Source organism: Xenopus tropicalis, chromosome 1 (genome assembly GCF_000004195.4).
Source record: "Xenopus tropicalis strain Nigerian chromosome 1, UCB_Xtro_10.0, whole genome shotgun sequence".
NCBI lineage: Eukaryota > Metazoa > Chordata > Amphibia > Anura > Pipidae > Xenopus > Xenopus tropicalis.
The window spans coordinates 43,531,892-43,552,116 of NC_030677.2; the positions used below are offsets into that span (position 1 = coordinate 43,531,892).

The 20,225-nt window shown below is 41.2% G+C and overlaps 1 protein-coding gene and 1 long non-coding RNA gene across 2 annotated transcripts in view; one reads left to right on the forward strand and one right to left on the reverse strand.

The window, feature by feature from the left end:
• Positions 1-4,619: 4,619 nt before the first annotated feature.
• LOC116408464 lies at positions 4,620-9,959 on the reverse strand. Its single transcript, XR_004220951.1, has 2 exons — positions 9,722-9,959; positions 4,620-7,503 (listed from the first exon to the last, which is right to left on the reverse strand). It is a non-coding gene; the product is annotated as an uncharacterized LOC116408464 (long non-coding RNA).
• Positions 9,960-10,575: 616 nt separating this feature from the next.
• fat1 (FAT atypical cadherin 1) overlaps positions 10,576-20,225 on the forward strand; it is a 137,278-nt gene continuing 127,628 nt past the window's right edge. The window contains exon 1 of the mRNA XM_004911187.4: positions 10,576-10,945. The gene's annotated coding sequence lies outside the window, so the exon portion shown is untranslated. The remainder of the gene's footprint in view (positions 10,946-20,225) is intronic.

Here is a 20,225-nt window from a genome sequence, read left to right on the forward strand (position 1 = left end):
AAGAGAAAATATAGATTACTGGTAAGTAATATATTAGAACAGGTATGGGATCCGTTATGTAGAAACCTGTTATCCAAAAAGCTCTAAATTATGGGAAGGCCTTCTCCTACAGACTCCATTAATAGCAAATATTTTTAGAAATGATTCCCTTTTCTCTGTAATAATAAAACAGTACCTGTACTTGATCCCAACTAAGATATAATGAATCCTTATTGGAGGCAAAACAATCCTATTGGGTTTAATTAATGGATACATTTTTTTAGAAAATGGAAGATATGGAAATCCCCCTTATCTGAAAAACCCCAGGCCTAGAGCATTCTGGATAACAGGTCTAATACATGTATTATTATTATTATTATTATTATCATCCTTTATTCCATGCTGCTTTACAAACATTATACATGATTCCTGCCAGATCCTGTTCCCTATCAGGTTCAACAAGATATGATTATTTATTGCTTCCTCAGTGATCCCTCCAATACATGCATTATAAAGGGGCAGATTTACTAAAACTCTATAATTTCTCTCTTTTTTTTTTCATTTTCAAATTTGACTAAATTTGTTTTCCCAAATGTCTAATATTTACTAAAAAAAGTTGCAAGAAAAAGTCACAGAAACTTAACAATTTTGAATTTTCGCCACGAAAATCACAACCAAACCTCAGATAAAACCCAGCAAAATCTCTAAAGTTTCAATACAAAAGAAAGAACTTTAAGGAAAGGGACCTCTGACATTGACTTCTACATGAACTTTCCAAGTTTAACTGATTTTTTAGCCATTTAGATGCATAGTAAATCTAGGAAAAGACATAGCATTTTTTTTCTGCGACTTTTTGCACTACAAATTCAATTTGAGTTTAAAAAACAAAATAAATGGTTAGTAAATGGGCCCCAAAATATACAGCTATGGTGGGTGAGTACCAAATACATGTGGTATTTATCATGAAACAGATAAAAACTACTTGGTTCCTGATGGGCTGTCTGACCTGTATCAGTTTTTAGCAGGTTTGATGGGATGGCTGCTGTAATCCTCGTTCGACCAGCTCCCATTATACAATATGATATAATTGTTGGTTCCAAAAACATGGATTAACAAACTGAGCAGTCTGTTTGTGGTCTCTTTGCTCAGATTTTTCATTGATATTGTAAATTGTGCATTACAAGGTAAGTTGCTGACCCACTTCACAAAATTAGATAATATATAAGTTCCGTGTTCTGTTTTGGTTATCAGCTTTGGTGCACCAGAAACTGAAGGTGTGGCGATTTGCGATAAAGAGGTAGAAACAATAGGATTTCTACCTCCTTCTGCCGATTCAGCCGTGATGGCAGATTTTGCTCAGGCGCCTTCTATGGCGCCCAATCAAAATCTTCTAACCTGGCCGATCATCGAGTCGACCGATATAAGCAGACTCCTGCGATATTTGACGACTCGCTGACTTGCCATACATGCACCGAATATCGTACGAAACAAGGTTTTGTACCATGTTATCAGTGCATGTATGGCCAGCTTTTGAAAACAATTTAAGGGCCCACATGCCCTAACTCACATAGTTCAGTTAACTGAGGAAATATCTGTGCATGTGTGGCCAAAATTAAATTGCTGCTTGCACTATGTATCCTTTTTAAAGAATGCATAAGAAGCCACATTCAGGCTCACTATGGCCAAAACATGTAAGTTCACACACCAAGCCAAGGATCCTCATTATGCTCGAGTCCTACACTGTCTATATATGTACTAAATATTATAGTGTTCCTGTGCAAAGGGCAAATGAACATGGTTTTGCTATTTAATTACATATTAATTCATAATGGGGAGTATTGATTTTAAAGGTTTGTTTTTATAAGGACCAGTACACCAATACACATTATGAGACACACGAGATGATAGCCTTGATGTGGCACAACAGTTTTACTATCACTTTATTTTTTTGGTAATATTTATTTATAGATAATTAAACACATTGTTTTTATCAAAACGCGTCAGTTAATAGAGCTTCTTCAGCACAATTCTGCATAGGGAATCCTTTTTTTCAAAAACACAAACAGAATTGTTTATATTTAATTTTGAAATTTCACATGGGGCTAGCCATATCCTTCATTTCCCAGGGTGCCACAGCCATGTGACCTGTGCTCTGATAAACTTCACACTTTACTGCTGCTCTGCAAGTTGGAGTTGTGATATTCCCCCCCCCCCCCCAGCAGCTGATCAGCAGAACAATGGGAAGGGAGCAAGATAGCAGCTCCCAGTAGGTAGCAGAATAGCACTCAATAGCAAGAAATCCAAGGCTTGGGACTCCTCCAGTTACATGGGAGTAGGAGAAACAATAGGTTACCTGAAAGCAGTTCTAATGTGTAGCGCTGGCTCCTTCTGAAAGCTCAGACTCAGGCACAATGCACTGAGATGGCACTTACACACCAATATTACACCTAAAAAAAATACATTTGCTGGTTCAAGAATAACATTTTAAATGGTAGACAGTGTAATTAGAAGTAAAAACTATACCATAAAAATCATGACAGTATCCATTTAAAGAACACATTTCCCAGGAAATATTCAAACTGCAGTGTGGAGATTCTGAACTGAGACGTTCTGACAGCCGTGTTTTACCCCAGACAATGGGCTGCAGCAAATACACATATAAATACAGCATTCTTTCTACACAAGACCTGGCCATGCACCGCTGGAGCTGCATTTTTATTGCATGCTATGGACATTAGTGCACAATATTTGCTATCTATTATTACTTCTACAAAACAGTTCTCCTCTATCATATTTGATTTTGACAACCTAGATATATTGTGGGACAGAAACATAATATTTTATAGATAAAGCAGATTCCAGTCTGACAGAATAGTCTTACACCGTCTCTTCCCAGTTGAGACAGCGGTATAATGCCTCAAGGTATAAATATTCAGAAATATAAACAGTAGCTTACTCTGCAGTTAGCCTTCTTCCTCTGTATAAGAATGTCAATATGCTTGAGCAGCTGCCATACTGATTCTGTTTTATAAGGAATATCTCAGCCAGGGTTTAGTACAATGGCAATGTACCTGTAACAGACATTCACAGTTCTATTGCAGAACAGACAGCAGCCAGACCTTGAGACTGCTACATGAATGAGCAATAAGAGGCACACTCTCACACTTCCACCGTTCTGAGTAAATGACCCCTTTTGTCTATGGGTTATCTGGGAACAAACACAAAAATAAGATAGGCTATCCTACTTATTTCCTCTATTATGGGGGAACATTCAGATCCTGTTTCTACTATTATTTGTGGAGCTATACATTTGTGTTTAGTTAACAAGTAAAGATTCTCTTCTGTATGCTTTCTTCCTCGCAACAGGCACCTATAGAACACACATATCAACAATACAATACTGCAATTTTCAAACCCTGGGGGGTAGAAAGCAAAGGCATTGCTTCTCTGCAATAGCTGTGGGCATCAGAGAAACAATAAAGAATGCAATGGAAAATGTGCTGTGCAGGGGAAAACATACAGGGTCCTCATGGGTGGATGCTGTTTGTGAAAAGTTGGCTGGCAGCTACACAATGAACAGAGCGGGGATGATAAAAACACCTATGAACAATCTGTTCAAAGGGACACATGTAATTATTATCCTTTTGCCACTGCATCACTGGGGCAAAGTCATCAACCAAAATAAAACTGTTTTCTTAGACTAAAAATATATGCAATAAATAGAAATTCTACAGATTTCAATCCTTTTGGTGTGGGAAAAAACAAAATAGATCTCTTTACATTGAGAAACAGTGGACCATGGGTCTTAAAAACCAATATGGCCAATTGTGTGGCTAAAATACAGCAGACCCCATGGATTCGGTTGCATGAAACTCTGCGAGCTGTGCCCTCCAAAGTTTTATTTCTCAAGGGGGCCTGACCGATTCACCACTCAGCATGGCCTAAATACCCACACTCAATAGGTCTTTAATTTACCAATATTACAGTGGTCATGTCTAACCTTTGGTGGCCACATAGTAAATATTCATGGGCTGCTGAAGCAGTGACAGTATAGTTCTGGTTTACTTAAGTTAAGGCATTTAATTAGGAATATATCTACATACTGGTTATTGTACACAGCAGAATGAATCACAATGTATTTCCTTATATACACAGTGCCACCCTTCTACCTCTTGCTGGTTTCAGCCCAACTGTACCCAACAGCTCCATCTAAGTACATATTACAGACCATTCTGTAATGCCGGGCAGATAAGGTACAGAATCAGTCTGAGGGACCTGAATCGGCAGCTAAACTCTGCCTCTGTATGGCCACCTAGACTCTTATTGTCACAGACACAAGCAGATTTAGCCTCTCTCTCAAATGATTTTGGTATTGTCTCACAGACACAGCACCATGTGACCATGTGAAGCATATCTGAAAGCATATTCCATTAGAAGCCCCCTTGTGAGATTGTGGAAGGTCTTGAAAATTCAATGCACTACCCTATACAGTGTCATAAATATTAATAAAACTTTTTTTATATATATATATTCTTTATTTTAATTTCAAGCACAGATGGGGGACAGAAAAGAAAAGGGGGAAGGGATAGGGAAAATATTTACAGTATTCTATAAATGAATATACAAATGAAAAACAAGTATTGATATTAATAGAAATTTTATTGTGAAGCAGGCACAGGTTTATGTGCAAAGATGCACAGATTTCTTGTGGGTTTGGAAATGTCACAGTCACAGCAGTGAAAAGGAATCTTACAGCACATGGGTATCCAAATTCACACGTCAGTTTATAATCTCCAGGCCACACAATTTGCAGTAGAAACAGAGACCATTCTATTGACTTTAAGGGGAGCCTCAGAGACAATGTTTTGGGTGGCACCTATATAATAAAATACAGACTTTTGGTGCTCTTACTTCAGCCCAGTAATAGTTTTACACTGAGGCTTGTAGTAAGACATTAATATGATTTTTTATCATTTTTCTAACCTTTTGTCCATGCACTATTATATGGATAGACATATCACTGGTGCCTTTGCCTTTACGACTACAGACTACAGGTGTCAGACAAAATTATAGAAACAATAAAAGTTCCGGTTCCCCTTTGAACTTCAAAACAGCTTTGGCCCTTCTTGGAATACTACTATACAAGCTGTAAAGTGACTCTGACAGCTGCAAGTATATGTGCGCCGTCACACAGACTGTTAAAAGAAGCCCATTGTTCATCCCAAACGACCCTACGCTCTACATTCCCGGATTTCCCATAAATGTTTTGTGGTGTTTGGATCTGTCGGCTGAGGAATGTGTAGCCTCTTCCTAACGCTCACAAGACCATTCCTGAATTGATTTAGCACTTTCCTGGGGAGCATTATTATAATTAACATGTATTTATAAAGCACCTACATATATTCAAGAGGTAAAGAGGACCCTGCTCAAAGAGCTTACAACCTAAAAATAATCTTTGCACATTCAAAAATCTTTGAAGGGAACTCTGCTGCGTTGCTTAATATGGCCTTGCATTATATGACAAAAAAATTAATTATGCAGAGCAATTATCCTTTTCAATGTGTCTAATAAGATGTTTTTTCCATATTACTTCATTGTAGGCTAAATAGTTTTTACATCATACATCAATAAATATACATATATATAAATGTAAATATTATACATATTTTAAAATGATGATACCAAAATGTCTTGTACGCTTTCTGAGCAGTTTGAGCACTTAAAATCCCTTTGGAGAGTTCCATGTGGCTTCCTGGTCTCCAGTTGAACAGCTCCATCACAGTAAATTACAGTTGGCAGCTGACAACATCCAGTGTGGCCTGGAGGCTTTCTCTGGTTACCCCCAAACAAGCCGTGCAATATCTTTATCTCTTTCTTCACCAAAACATTCATCTGAAGTGGTACTTACCCGATGCCACAGGGAAATGATATAGACCTATGGCGAAATGGCAAGTCTGTAAACAAAATCAACAGGCACTTTGTTCCATTCTACAACAACTTGGTGTTGGTCTTCATTTGTCAGTTTTTTGTGTGTCTTTTGTACTGCTCTGTGCTCTCAGGTTTGGTATTGAGATTGTTTCTTGTTCCAGGGGCATTTAGATGAAATAACACCCTGGGAGATGAATGGAAAACAGCTTGATAGGAAAGATAAGTAATAAAGGATAACTGCTACTCCTACAACTATATGCCTCTCCTGTTTAGATGCCCTAATCAAAGCTCAGATTTAATTCAGTCTACAAAAGAACTTCAACTTCCCCTTTAGATCATATTCAATTAGTTAAAGCCCTTCTCCAGTTAAAGTCACTTTTGTAATTATAGTTTTTATCCCATCCACATAAAAATTGGATTGTTTATTAACTCACCAAATTTGACTTATGGTATTACAGACCAAAAGGCACAAATTGTAAGCTCATGTGAGCAGGGCCCTCCGATTTTATTCTATAACCCTTGTTTGTTGAATGAATGTAAAGTGCTATATAACTAAATATAAATAAATCATGAGGATAATAAGTGGTGAGAATTACAAGCCAGTCCCTCTGAATATAATTCATACTGATTGAAGCAGAATGAAAACGGTGATCAGTTATTTGATCTTGCTGAGAATAAAAGAGGGAAATCAAGAAGGAATTCCTTCTCCTAGTTAAATCAGTAGCACAATCCAAATGTGCACAGGCAGGTTAATTGGCCCTGGGGGAAACTGACCCTGGTGTGTGAGTGTGTTAGATTGTAAGTTCCACTGGGACAGGGACTGATATAAATGAGGTATAGTCACTATAAAGCACTGTGTAAATATGTCTGCCATATATAAAGGATAAAGCATTGATTACAATACATCTTGTAGCCATATTGGTATTATATCTCCCAGTTATACCATTATAACACTGCAGCAATCTTTTGGCCAGGGGAGAGAGGGAGACCCCTCAGTGTCAGGCAGGAATTCATTCTGGCACCGCAGTCATGTCTGTATTAACAACTCCCTGTGTCAAGATGAGATGCTGACTTTTCCTCAAGGGATCGTTAATGGCAATGCCACAGCTCAGATCAGCAGGATTTTGTTCCAAATATTTCCTTTTTCTTCCCCCTCCCCACAACAAGTCAATAGCGACAAATGATCAGTGCTTTTTAAATTTAGCTCAGGGACCTCTCCCCTCACTTGTCCTCCCGCCCCCTCCTTTCGCATTTCAGGTTGCCTGTCAATACATGAGAGGAACAGGCACATCTAAGCAAGAATGAATATGAAAAAGGATGAATGAATGAGATGGAGAGAGAGGGGATTGGAGAGGAGTGCCTGCAGCAGCCTAATGAGGAGCAGACTTGCCACAGGAGACTCAGGATGATTCCATGATAACCGAGTCAACCAGGAGACTTACAAGGAACTGCAGCATCCAAATAAATGCCGGAACGGGGACTCAGCCTCATATCTACACAGCAATGTAGGATGCTCACAGTCCCTTGGGAGAAACTAGTAGCTTTAATACGCAAGGTTGGCTTTTGGGTATGCCCCCACCAGCAACTCAGGTGCCCCTTAAATGGAAAAAGCACAAAGATACATTATATTGGACATGCCTGAAATAAAATGCTCAGAGCCACAACACTGCAAGTCTATTTCTGCTGGAATTCAGTTATAAATGCCCACAGTAAGTAAATAATATTATACATATACAAAATAAGTAAAACTGAGGACTGGTGCAAACCCTCTGTCAGTAATTTGGATGTGATGAAATAGGAATAAAATTTAGTACAACTTTATCAGGCTCTGCTGGCTGACCAAAGAGGCTCTACAGCAGCTGAAATCTTGACACTAGGATTCCTTGTTAGAAGGACTCTTTGAGTCTATGCACCTGAGAATATAGCCCAGCGTTACTAATGTGTGTTCCTAACCAGATCTTTGCTTTCATGTTCTAATTGATACTGTCCAAAAAGAAATGCTGACTGGTTGCTATAGGCAAGTAGTAAATAAGCCCCAATATTAGGTTCAACCTGTTGTGTTCTCAATGTGCTTGAACTATAAGTCTTAGCATCCTCTGACTGCAGAAGGATGACATAAAGTATGAAAATGTCAGGAGGACAAGTAGAATTAGGATAAAAGACCAGCATACCTATATATAGGGAATATAAATAAAAGCATTTGTATGTACATAATACAGAAAGGGTCACTTCCAGCTAGGGTTCCTAGATTACCCCCGAAAAGCAGGACTTGTTTAGACTATCCATCTCGCAGGAGTCCAAAACTAATGGCAATCCCTTGGCAATCAGTGCAGCCAAACAGCTAGTAACCATTCAGTTCCCTTTCTATTGTATTCAGTAGCCCAAGGCTAAGGTTATAACAGGCTATTTTAATTATGCAATTAGCAGGACAGATTACAGATTCATTGCATTTCATCTAATTGCTATACATATGCATTCAGATCACTCAGCCCTTGTATTTTAGCCTATCAGGGGACCAGGTAACCTTGCTGTAGCCTAGCAGGGGATTAGGTAACCTTCTTTTAGCCTAGCAGGGGATCAGGTAACCTTACTGTAAACTAGCAGGGGAACAAGTAACCGTACTTTAGCCTAGCAAGGGGCATGGAAACTTTCCTTTAGCCTAGCAGGGGACCAGGTAACCATAGTGTAGCCTAGCAGGGGACCAGGTAACCATAGTGTAGCCTAGCAGGGAACTAGGTAACCTTCCTTTAGCCTAGCAGGGGACCAGGTAACCTTACTGTAAACTAGCAAGGGAATAAGTAACAGTACTTTAGCCTAGCAAGAGGCTTGGTAACTTTCCTTTAGCCTAGGCTACCCTCCTAACCCTAGGCTATGGTAGGGTTACCTGGTCCCCTACCGTAGCCTAGCAGAGGACCAGGTAACATTCTTTAGCCTAGCAGGGGAACAGGTAACCTTTTTTTAGCCTAGCAAGGGACCAGGTAACCTTACTGTAAACTAGCAGGGGAAAAAGTAATAGTACTTTAACCTAGCAAGAGGCTTGGTAACTTTCCTTTAGCCTAGGCTACCCTCCTAACCCTAGGCTACGGTAGGGTTACCTGGTCCCCTACCGTAGCCTAGCAGAGGACCAGGTAACATTCTTTAGCCTAGCAGGGGAACCGGTAACCTTCTTTTAGCCTAGCAGGGGACCAGGTAACCTTACTGTAAACTAGCAGGGGACCAGGTAACCTTACTGTAAACTAGCAGGGGAAAAAGTAATAGTATTTTAGCCTAGCAAGGGAACAGGTAACCTGCATTTAGCCTAGCAGGGGACCAGGTAACCAAACTGTAAACTAGCAGGGGACCAGGTAACCTAACTGTAGCCTAGCAGGGGACCAGCTAACCTAACTGTAAACTAGCAGGGGACCAGGTAACCTTACTGTTGCCTAGCAAGGGAACAGGTAACCTTACTGTAGCCTAGCAGGGGACCAGGTAACCTTACTGTAGCCTAGCAGGGGAACAGGTAACCTTACTGTAGCCTAGCAGGGGACCAGCTAACCTGACTGTAAACTAGCAGGGGACCAGGTAACCTTACTGTTGCCTAGCAAGGGAACAGGTAACCTTACTGTAGCCTAGCAGGGGACCAGCTAACCTGACTGTAAACTAGCAGGGGACCAGGTAACCTTACTGTAGCCTAGCAGGGGACCAGGTAACCTTACTGTAGCCTAGCAGGGGAACAGGTAACCTTACTGTAGCCTAGCAGGGGGCCAGGTAATCTAACTTGAGCCAGTGCACTTACATTTTCCCATGGGCAAATCGTATGCCAAGTGCCAGTTACCTGTGTGAGATTAGGAACTGAGCCCATGGCCGGGGGTAGCAGAGCAGTCGGTGTGTAATGTGTGTTGCACGATCTGGAGCAGCAAAAAGCTTTTCCGCCTATAAAAATCCCCTATTAGCCCCTGTCTCTAAAGTGAAGGGGGGGGGGGGGCTGGTGCTGTCACGGCCCCTCCGGTGAGCCCTGTCCCAGCGCTGGCTGGGGAGAGAGAGGGGCAGGCAAAGGGAGAGAGAGAGAGAGAGAGAGGGGCAGGCAAAGGGAGAGAGAGAGAGAGAGAGAGAGAGAGGGGCAGGCAAAGGGAGAGAGAGAGAGAGAGAGAGAGAGAGAGAGAGAGGGGCAGGCAAAGGGAGAGAGAGAGAGAGAGAGAGAGAGAGAGAGAGGGGGGCAGGCAAAGAGAGAGACAGGGGCAGGCAAAGGTAGAGAGAGAGAGAGAGAGGGGCAGGCAAAGAGAGAGAGGGGGGCAGGCAAAGGGAGAGAGAGAGAGAGAGAGGGGCAGGCAAAGGGAGAGAGAGAGAGAGAGAGAGGGGCAGGCAAAGGGAGAGAGAGAGAGAGAGGGGCAGGCAAAGGGAGAGAGAGAGAGAGAGAGGGGCAGGCAAAGGGAGAGAGAGAGAGAGAGGGGCAGGCAAAGGGAGAGAGAGAGAGAGAGAGAGGGGCAGGCAAAGAGAGAGAGAGGGGCAGGCAAAGAGAGAGAGGGGGGCAGGCAAAGGGAGAGAGAGAGAGAGAGAGAGAGGGGCAGGCAAAGGGAGAGAGAGAGAGAGAGGGGCAGGCAAAGGGAGAGAGAGAGAGAGAGGGGCAGGCAAAGGGAGAGAGAGAGGGGCAGGCAAAGGGAGGGAGGGGGCAGCAAATGGGCAGGGAGAGAGCCACGCACACCGCTCCAGCAGCTCCTCAATTCCAGTCCTTCCCCTGTGCCGCTGCCTGGGCTTGTCCTCACAACTTGGAATTTCCTCCCTTCCCTGGATACTGCTCTTCTGCCTGGGAATGTGTATGTGCCGCCACTCTGTGCGCTCCCCCCATTGATGGTGGTGGCCAAAGTGCTTGGGTTCGGCCGGTGATGGTGAGACCGGCTCGGCGCTCCCCTGACAGCGCTGGCTGCACTTGCCCCTGGGGCTATGCTCACAAGGACACTCTGGGGGGAAAACTTTGCAGGAGGTCGCTCAGCTGAAGCCGATGGGGGATCAAAGCAAATAGAGTGAGGTTTGGCTGAGGAATAAACATCCAGCTGGTCTGGTGAGTTTCCCCTTCCATTGAGCATTTCTGTAGCGCCTCTCTGTGCATGGGTGCCGGGCACACTCCCTGGCAGGCTCCCCCGTACCGCCGACACCTTCCCTGCGCTCTTTTATCATCGGGGGGCTAAGCTTTTCCATAGGCAAGGGATCAGCAACATTCCATTTATTTTCATTTTTGTTCCCAACTTCTTTTTGAAGATGCTGCGGGGAACTTAATGTATTGTAGAGCAGCGACCTCCGTGGTCTGTGGGGGGTAACTGCAGGCTCAATCAAGGCAAAGTTAACCATTGCTTTTACTATCATACTCTCACTTGATGTGGATACTCATTTTGGCTGCTTTGGTTTAGAATAGGTATTTAAAATATAAACAGATTTTATGATTTATAGAAACGAATGGAGTGGTGGGCTAGAGGCATTGGTTATAGTATGTATGGTGTGTGGGGAGGTAACATTGGATATAGTAGATATTGTGTGTGGGAGTTACACATGGGTTATAAAAAAATGACATGTCCATCAAGTTTAATGCCTCCAAATGAACCCCCCAACACACACACACAACCCTTGAGAATATATTATAGAGTAATAGTGTGTATAAGTGTGGGGGGAGCTTGGGGGTTGGTATTGTATTTGAATGTGTGCTAGGTGTTGATCTGTGTCTGCCTATCTTAATGTTATCAGATGGCTTTGACATGTAATACACATTATTGTATATGCTGTAGGTTACTGTAAATCTTTCCACTGTCCACACCCCCTATTTAGCAGAGTATGTTTTTATAATTATGGTCATTTAAATGCTATATGATATCATTGCTGCCAGCAAGAATACTATTTTTTGCACAGTATGTAGGGTGCTCAGTTTGCTTTAGGCAGTAGCTGCCTCCGGTTGCTGTGTGTGTGTCTATAATGTATGTGCATAGTCCTTTGAAATTGGCACTGTTAACTGATATTAAAGGCAGATTTGAAAAACAAACTAAAAATGAATAGCAAATAATTATAAGAACTCCTGCTGAACTACAAGTATCCATCATGGTTCATTATAGATGAATCCCCTGTGTTCTAAAGAATAAAAATCTTTTAAGGAGCGCATCACATATTTATGTAGCACTCTTATCCAGACTATAATCATTGTGTCTGTTCCCTGTATGGGTATTAGCACAAGGAGATTGGAGCATTCAGTTGATAAATGTATCCTGCGGTTGGGAAGGCTGCCCTCGTTCCCATAAGTTCACCGCAATTTGGCCACAAGCGATCGCTGATTAGACTTGGTACAATAAATCTTTTGCAAACATTGGGCACACTAGAGCTCTCTGGAGAACACAAAATTGTCTGTGGATTTAGAAGGTGCTTGAAGCCGTCGTGCAATCTAAGTGGTGAATGGAACCTCACACTAGCTCTAAAACTTTTCACACTAAAAGCCATGAATTTATTTGTTTAGCTTGGCTTTGCTTTGTTTTCCTAACACTCCTGTGAGTTGAATGATGGTGTGAGAGCAAGGGAGGTGTGAGCACTTCCTTCCATTAGTGCACATACTCTAGTAGTGATCTTTCACCAGAAGACTTTGCTTTTAACTCCTTCTGGGAAAGCGTGGCAAAGCCTGATTTAGAGGTAGCCTTTCAGCGGGGTCTTAATTTGCAAGCAAGTGGCTAGGGAAGTATAGCAAATGTGCATTTTTGCAACAGATGGCTTAGTAATGCATAACAGTGTGTATATAGCACTACAGAGGTTGCCATTGTTTGCAAACATACAGTACTAGGAGTAACTGTGAGCATAATACAAGAAAACAAAACCTTTAGGGTGAAGACACACAGAGCTACTTAGTAGCAGCTACTTGTCACAGCTACGAAACGCCAGAAAATACACTGCTGCCGACAATATTGAGCATTGCCTCAGCTAAAACACATGTAGAGACAATTATCAGTAAATGATCAGCATTGTCTATTTTTGTAACCGTGACAAGAAGCTGCTACTAGTAGCTCAGTGTGTCTTCACCCTTAGTCAGTGAGCTATAGTGCGTGGCTATACTGATAGATAGATAGTATAAGGTTAGTTTAACCTAGAGAGCTTGAAACAACACATATTAGTGATGTCTGGCAACATTAAGGTGCCAGATGCAACACATACCATGCATGCAACCGGCAGCAAGTAATAAAAGTTTGACAACACTACAAGTAGCCACATTCAGAATTCCCTGTGAATACAGTGCCCTTGCCTTTGCTTTCGGTCCACAAAGTCTTCAGCCTGCACCAGAAAGTAAAGAGTCAACTTGCCCCAGTACGAAAGTGGGCTTTTATATAAGAAAACAATGGCACCACCTATTTGTTTGAACTGCAGAAAGACACAACGCTTTTAAGTCAGGAGAAATGTTAGTGTTGCTGTTGTGAGTGTAGAGAATATTGGAGATGCCAAATCTTTTATTTATGTTTAAAATGTTCCAAGTATATTTCACCAGTGCTAAGCTGCTGTTGAACTACAATCCCTATAATCTCCTGAGAGCCAGTACCAGCCAATGGATAATTGGAGCTGTTATAACCCAGAGCACTGCTTCACATTTTGGTGGCTGCTACACTAGGGACAGGTTGGACAGATGTAAGGAACATACCTGAATGCAGGGTTCCAGGAGCTGTGTTTGCAGGGCAGGTTTGTCTATCACCTTTGGCTGTAGCCCTGTTAGTTATTTAGCTGCAGGGGTGATGATGCCTGTCTCTTCCCTGCCTGCACACTGAATTACTCCGGATCGCCAGCTGTTCATACATGGAAACCAATGCTGTAATGGAAGCACAGGGTCTCATTTACAGTGGGATTGCTAACAAATGCTACAGTATTGATCTGCAGTGGTTTAAAGCCCACTTCAGTAGGAGAATTGTTATCCTATGTTATCAATAGGGATGCACAGAAGCCACTATTTTTTCAGACCAAATCCCGAATCCTTTGTGAAAGATTCACCTGAATCCTGAACCAAATCCTAATTTGCATATGCATATTGGACCATGGAAGGGTTAAAGATAACTGTGTTTATGTGATGAAAAATTGGGTTGGCCAAATTCAGTTGCTTTGAATTCGGCCAAATTTAAATCCCGAAAAAGGCTGAATCCTGACCAAATCCTGGACTCTCTGTGTCTCTAGTTATTAAAACCCTTATCTTACCTATCCACATCTAATTAGCTATTTTTAGTATTACTACTACATATTTATTAAGCACCAACATGTTCTGCACTGCTGTACAGTAAATGGGTGGATACAATGAACATACAGATTACATTAAAAAATACAGGCTATAGGGCCCTGTTCCATAGAGCTTACAATCTAAAAGGAGAAAGGTCTTTGAGACACATTGAATAGTTAAGGTGTGCTGTACCCTTAAAAGGGATACAACGCGTACAGTACATGCTCAGAATAACATTTAGCAATGCCAGTGAATTGTCTGCTCTGCTTGAAATCTTGAGTTCTGGCAGTGCGTGGCCTTTAAAGTAACTGTGTGCTATTAAGACTGTTGCTTGCAGCTGCCTGCTATTTTCAAATCATGATGGGAGATGCAGGAGTCAAAATAGCTTTTGAGGGCACCCACATAAATTTATGTGATATATATATTCTGATATTCTGCTTTGTTCAACATTAAGATGTTCTTATTTAATGCTATGAGACATGTTGACTCCGACCAAAGAAAATGCTTACAGTTTAAGAATAAGATACTTGGAGAAAGGGAATTTTTCCTTCCGTTGCTGATGGGAGTAGGTCTTGCTGTGGGTCGGGTCTGTATGGGTGGGAAGAGGTGTTCCTCATTAAGGTGTTGACATGACCTACAGAAGGTGTTAAATCCCAAGTACGCCAAGGATTTTAAATAGAATCTACTAGTTGATAAATTGTTGGTGTAGAAGCCATGTTAAAACTGTATTCATAAAGTTGATTGGATTGTGCTGGGAGCCTGAAGAAAGAGAGGCCTAAGTGAAGACCCTAAAGGAAAAGAGGAACGTCAGTGGTGTAGAACAGAGATTGGAGTAGCTTGTATAACAGGCACAGAGTGAGCAGAAAGGTTTGTTCCAAAGAGAAATCTGCCAGTGTTGGGACTCAAGTGGATGGGTTCAGGGTATAGAGAAGCCCTTTGCGGCACACGTGGGGAGATACTTAGTATCGACAAGTCCCTGTTTGTGTTATGAGGAGAGCAAATTTGGGGTCAGCACAAAACTCCTTCCCAAGGTGGAGGTGCACGCTCCGTCCACAATCCACATAATGCTTTCAATGCAGTAATGGACAGCACCTCATATATGGTTAAAAAGCCTTTATTTTTCTCAGATCAGACACACAGCAGCCATGAGTCTGATCCGAGCCACAGAAAAATAAAGGTTTTTTAACCATAAATGAGGTGCCATCCATTGCTGCTTTGAATATGTTATGTGAAGTAACAAATAACTTTGCATACTCCGTGTGTAAAATCAAATCACGAGCCATTAAAGGTCATGCCCAAGGGCAAGCAATAAAAACCCAAGGGCAAGCAAAACCCTACACCTAACTGGCCAGTGAGAGACAGACAGTATAAAATGTGCTCTACTTTGTGCAGCCATAGGCTGCCTCAATAACGTTTCACATTTCTGATGTTTGGTTTTACAGAGGAGACCAGGGAATTCTACCTGCTTATTGGTTGCTATGGTCTACCTGACTATGAGCAAATTTTGCACTTAATAGAACATCACTATTTTTCACACTACATGTGCATGTAGTATGAATTCACATGGTTATAACTGATTATCTCCATCAATTTTGTGTTTAGTGCCCCCTAACCGAGGCACAGATGTTTTGCTGGTTGGCACAAGTGGATCAGTTAGAATGGTCCCCACAGAGATCTGTGTTGCCTCTCTGAAACCCTGAACATGTGCTGTATTGATGGAACCAGAGGATTTAAGAAACAAAATGTTTGTTCTCATGTGGATTCTGCTAAACATATGGTGTAACCAGCAGGCCAGACAAGAGGGGGAGCAGGATCTAAATGCTATGGGGGAAATGCCTGTTACTGCCCTACTTCTTGCTATTGAATAAAACCACAGTTTTTGAACTTTCTGACAAAGGTAGATCTATCACTCAAAACCTAATTTCTATGTCATATTCTGTCACTGCAAATAATCTGTTTAAGCACCAATAGCTAAAAGTCTATGTGCCGAATTAGCCTAACAGGGTAATGTAATAGAAGCACAGAGTTGTTGCTCAGGTACTTCACTACTTTTTGTACCGCCTGTGTTTGACACTGACCAGGTTTGCCCATTTGTTTTTCCATTTGTATGCCTCTTTGAGCTCACTCTATCCCATTAAACAAGAACCACTTAAGCACACAGGGAAACGTTGTACTGTTTGGCTGGACACGGTTAAATACAGGGGTTATTCCTGTTTTGCAATTTTCCTGTGTGCAGGAGAGGTTCTTGTTTAGCCAGTGTTGTTGGGGGTGCCGGCCCCCTTTATATGTATTGGAGAGGCCAGGTGTTTGAGTGCTTTTAGTTTAGAACACTCTATCCCACCCCATAACTAAAGGTTTGGACGGGAGTAGTTAATATAACCCTTAGGACTTCAGTTGGTAATGCTGCTATTTTTTCTCCTGTTGGTGTAATGCAGATGGTAGTTACTGGGAGTATGATATATGATAAATACTTTGAGTGAACTTTGATCCAATGTGTTAATCTGTTTTCCTTTGTCATACACCTGAAGTTTATCAGAAGGGCGGGTGACCTTTATTCCGGTAGAACTACAAGGAAGGGGGAGAAAGCTTATTGGATACATTTCACAACTTGTGCAAGTCATTGTGTTTAAATTTCATATAGTGAAAAAGGGAAAAAGAAAACTTTACTGTGAGCATAGGTCTGTTATTTAAAGGGAATCTAAAGCCTCAAGCAAACATGGTTTCTTTTTGGAAATGCTGTGCACTTCCCAGCTGTCTACCATTTAAATAAGAGCTATAATTATGTGGGTGGCTAGGTTTTTATTGTTGTAAATATCTTTCCCACTTATCTGTTACCTATTTGTGTCCATTCCGCTTGTGGTTCAAACCACTGCCTGGTTGTTAGATTAAAGGAATACTGTCATGGAAAAACATGGTTTTTTTTCAAAACACATCAGTTAATATAGCTTCTCTAGAAGAATCCTGCATTGAAATCCATTTTTTTTTAAAAGTGCAAACAATATAGTGTTTATATTTAATTTCGAAATTTCACATGGGGACAGCCATATTCTTCATTTCCCAGTGTTCCACAGCCATGTGACTAGAGGTGGCCACACACGTGGCGATCTGCGATCTTTCGTGCGACCATCGGTCAGATCCGCCAGATAAGGAGGTAGAAACAATAGGATTTCTACCTCCTTCTGCCGATTCAGCCCTGACGGAAGATTTTGCTCAGGCGCCTTCTATGGCGCCCGATTAAAATCTTTTGACCTGGCCGATCGGCGAGTCGACCGATATCAGCAGCCTCCTGCGATACCGGTTGACTCGCCAACTTGCCATACACGCACCGAATATCGTACAAAACGAGGTTTCGGACGATTTTATCGGTGCGTGTATGGCCAGCTTTATCCTCTTATAAACTTCAGTCACACTTTACTGCTACGCTGCAAGTTGGAGTGATATCACCCCCCAGCAGCCAATCAGCAAAACCAATAGGAAGGTAGTAAGATAGCAGCTTCCTGACACCTGTATTGCTAAAAAAGGTAGATACCAGAATAGCACAAAATATTAAGAAATCCATGTCCGGTTTGGGACTCCTCCAGTTAACATAGGTTCTAATGTGTAGTGCTGGCTCCTTCTGAAAGCTGAGAATCACACCAGTTACACACCAATATTACTAAATAACTATAACTAAAAAAGTACATTTGTTGGTTTAAGAACAAAATTTTAGAAATTTTAGAAATTAGAAATAAAAAGTACACCATAACATTCTTGACAGAATCCCTAAGTTGGTCCTAGCAACAAATAAAGACCATTTGCAGATTGTTTTAGGAACCACTCACAGCATTACAATGAAACATAAATTACCTCTTGAAGCAGAACACAGCATGGGAAGCAACATAAAGCACTTAAAAAATAGATTATGTTTTATCAGGGCTTTGGTTTCTCTATTTTATTGATATTTCCTTTATTTTTGTCAAATAAAAACATTAATAAAGTAATGTAAAGTTATTATCATTAAAAACAAAACATGTTTGAAAATGTAAGTAAAATAATTTTTTTTTCCTTGTAGCAGGTAAATATTTAGTCGCTTTAATACCCCACCGAATGGAAAATAGTTTGAGCAGCTCCAGGGAAAAGGATAGAGAAATTTACATCTCAATGGACTGTCCATGACTAGAATTATTAAAGAGACTATCGTGCTGTGATACCGGCTACACTCTGTTCCTTGTTGTTTTGCCATTATCAATAAAATACATAAAACTAGTAGAATAGACCTTAATAAGCAAAAACCAAAAGTAGGGTTGAAAGTAATTTGTTAATGTGAACCCCTCACCGCATGATTGTAACAATAGTGTGAAGCATTTTGTACACTGTAGTGTTCTTTTACAACCAGGGCTGTAACTAGGGGTAGGCAGAAGAGGCACCTGCCTAGGGTGCAACAGTGAGGGGGCGCTAGGCTGGTACCTCTGTTGCCAACCCCTAGTCTGGCATCTCTTGCCACCCTGAAGCAAACACCCCAGGTTTACCAGTGCAGGGCAACAGTACATTATATTTCAATTACTTTAAAACACTTTCATTTTTTGGTGTTACTGTTCCTTTAAGATCTTGCTTTCCGACATAAACATTAAATTGTTTACAGCGCTTTTGGTTCTAAAGATAAACTACTGGCTAAATGTGCTTAACTTACATTCCTCTTAATTGGTCTTCTATATTTTCTCATTGCCGATGTTAAGAATATTATTGAAACTGTAAGTTTATTCTTAGGTTTGAATCCATGTGCCCTAAAATAAGCATCATGGATGATACCTGGCAAACTCTTCTCTGAGAATGATTATTTAGAAACATGCTGTGCTGAGGGGGCTGGAGCTCAGTGACTCAGTGAAGTGCAAGTTTAGTTTTTATTTTCCTTTCTTTAGCCAAACAAAGTTTAACAATGACCTACATGTTGGTGATAAAGGAATGTGACCCGCTTATACACTGTTCAGCAAACCTTTCCACCCCTCTCCAACAATGCTTTGAAAGCCTATTCCTTTTATAGTCTCCATTATTTCTGAAAACAGTTTTTCCCTGGGTATTTTGTTTTATCATAGAAAGAAAACACTGTATTTCTATATTATAACAATGTAAGGTTTATCAGATATAGCTTAAAGCCAGCAGAATGTCCCTTCTTCTAGGAGGTTAGCTAAAGTCCACCATAAAACTATGGTCTTGTCATATTTTATTGACTTGTATATGTTCTTAGGCACTAAAGATGTGATCACCTTCTTACATGCTCTGCCCAAACAAATGCCCCATCTGCAAGACTTCCTATTTGGTTATACCTTTATCAGCGTTATACTGGTGGGGTTCAAAGAGGCTGTGTTTTATGTCTAAATTACACTGTTTACATAACAAATAATTCACTCTACCATTTAAAATTTTATTCTTGAACCAACAAAGGTATTTTTTTTAGTTGTAATATTGGTGTGTAGGCACCATCTCAGTGCATTGTGCCTGAGCCAGCGCTACACATTAGAACTGCTTTCAGGTAACCTATTGTTTCTCCTACTCGCATGTAACTGGAGGAGTCCTAAGCCAGACTTGGCTTTCTCACTATTGAGTGTTATTCTGATATCTACTGGGACCTGTTATCTTGTTACCTCCCCATTGTTCTGCTGATCGGTTGCTGGGAGGGGGGGTGATATCACTCCAACTTGCAGCGCAGCAGTAAAATGTGACTGAAGTTTATCAGAGCACAGGTCTATTCTAGTTCTATTAACTGATTTTGGAAAAAAACATGTTTTTTCCCATGACAGTTTTCCTTTAAGACATTCCATGCATTTTTTTGATGAACAGATTTATTCAGGTATAAGTCAAAGTGTGTACCGTGGAATACAACTATGCCTGGGTTCTTTGATTTGCTGAATGCAAAAGCTTCAAGTTATGGCCCATCGAATGGCAGTTTGCTGAATATACCAGTTTTGCACCGGTCAAGAGGCATCCTGGTAGGAGCCCAATTGGGGGTAGGCTTACCATAAGCAATTGGAGACTTTCTGCCTGGAAATAGTACACAATAATATATGATCCATGCTACTGGTATTACGCTAATAGTAGTACCTATTAGTACTCCGCTCCTTTTCAGGTTACACTTTAACCC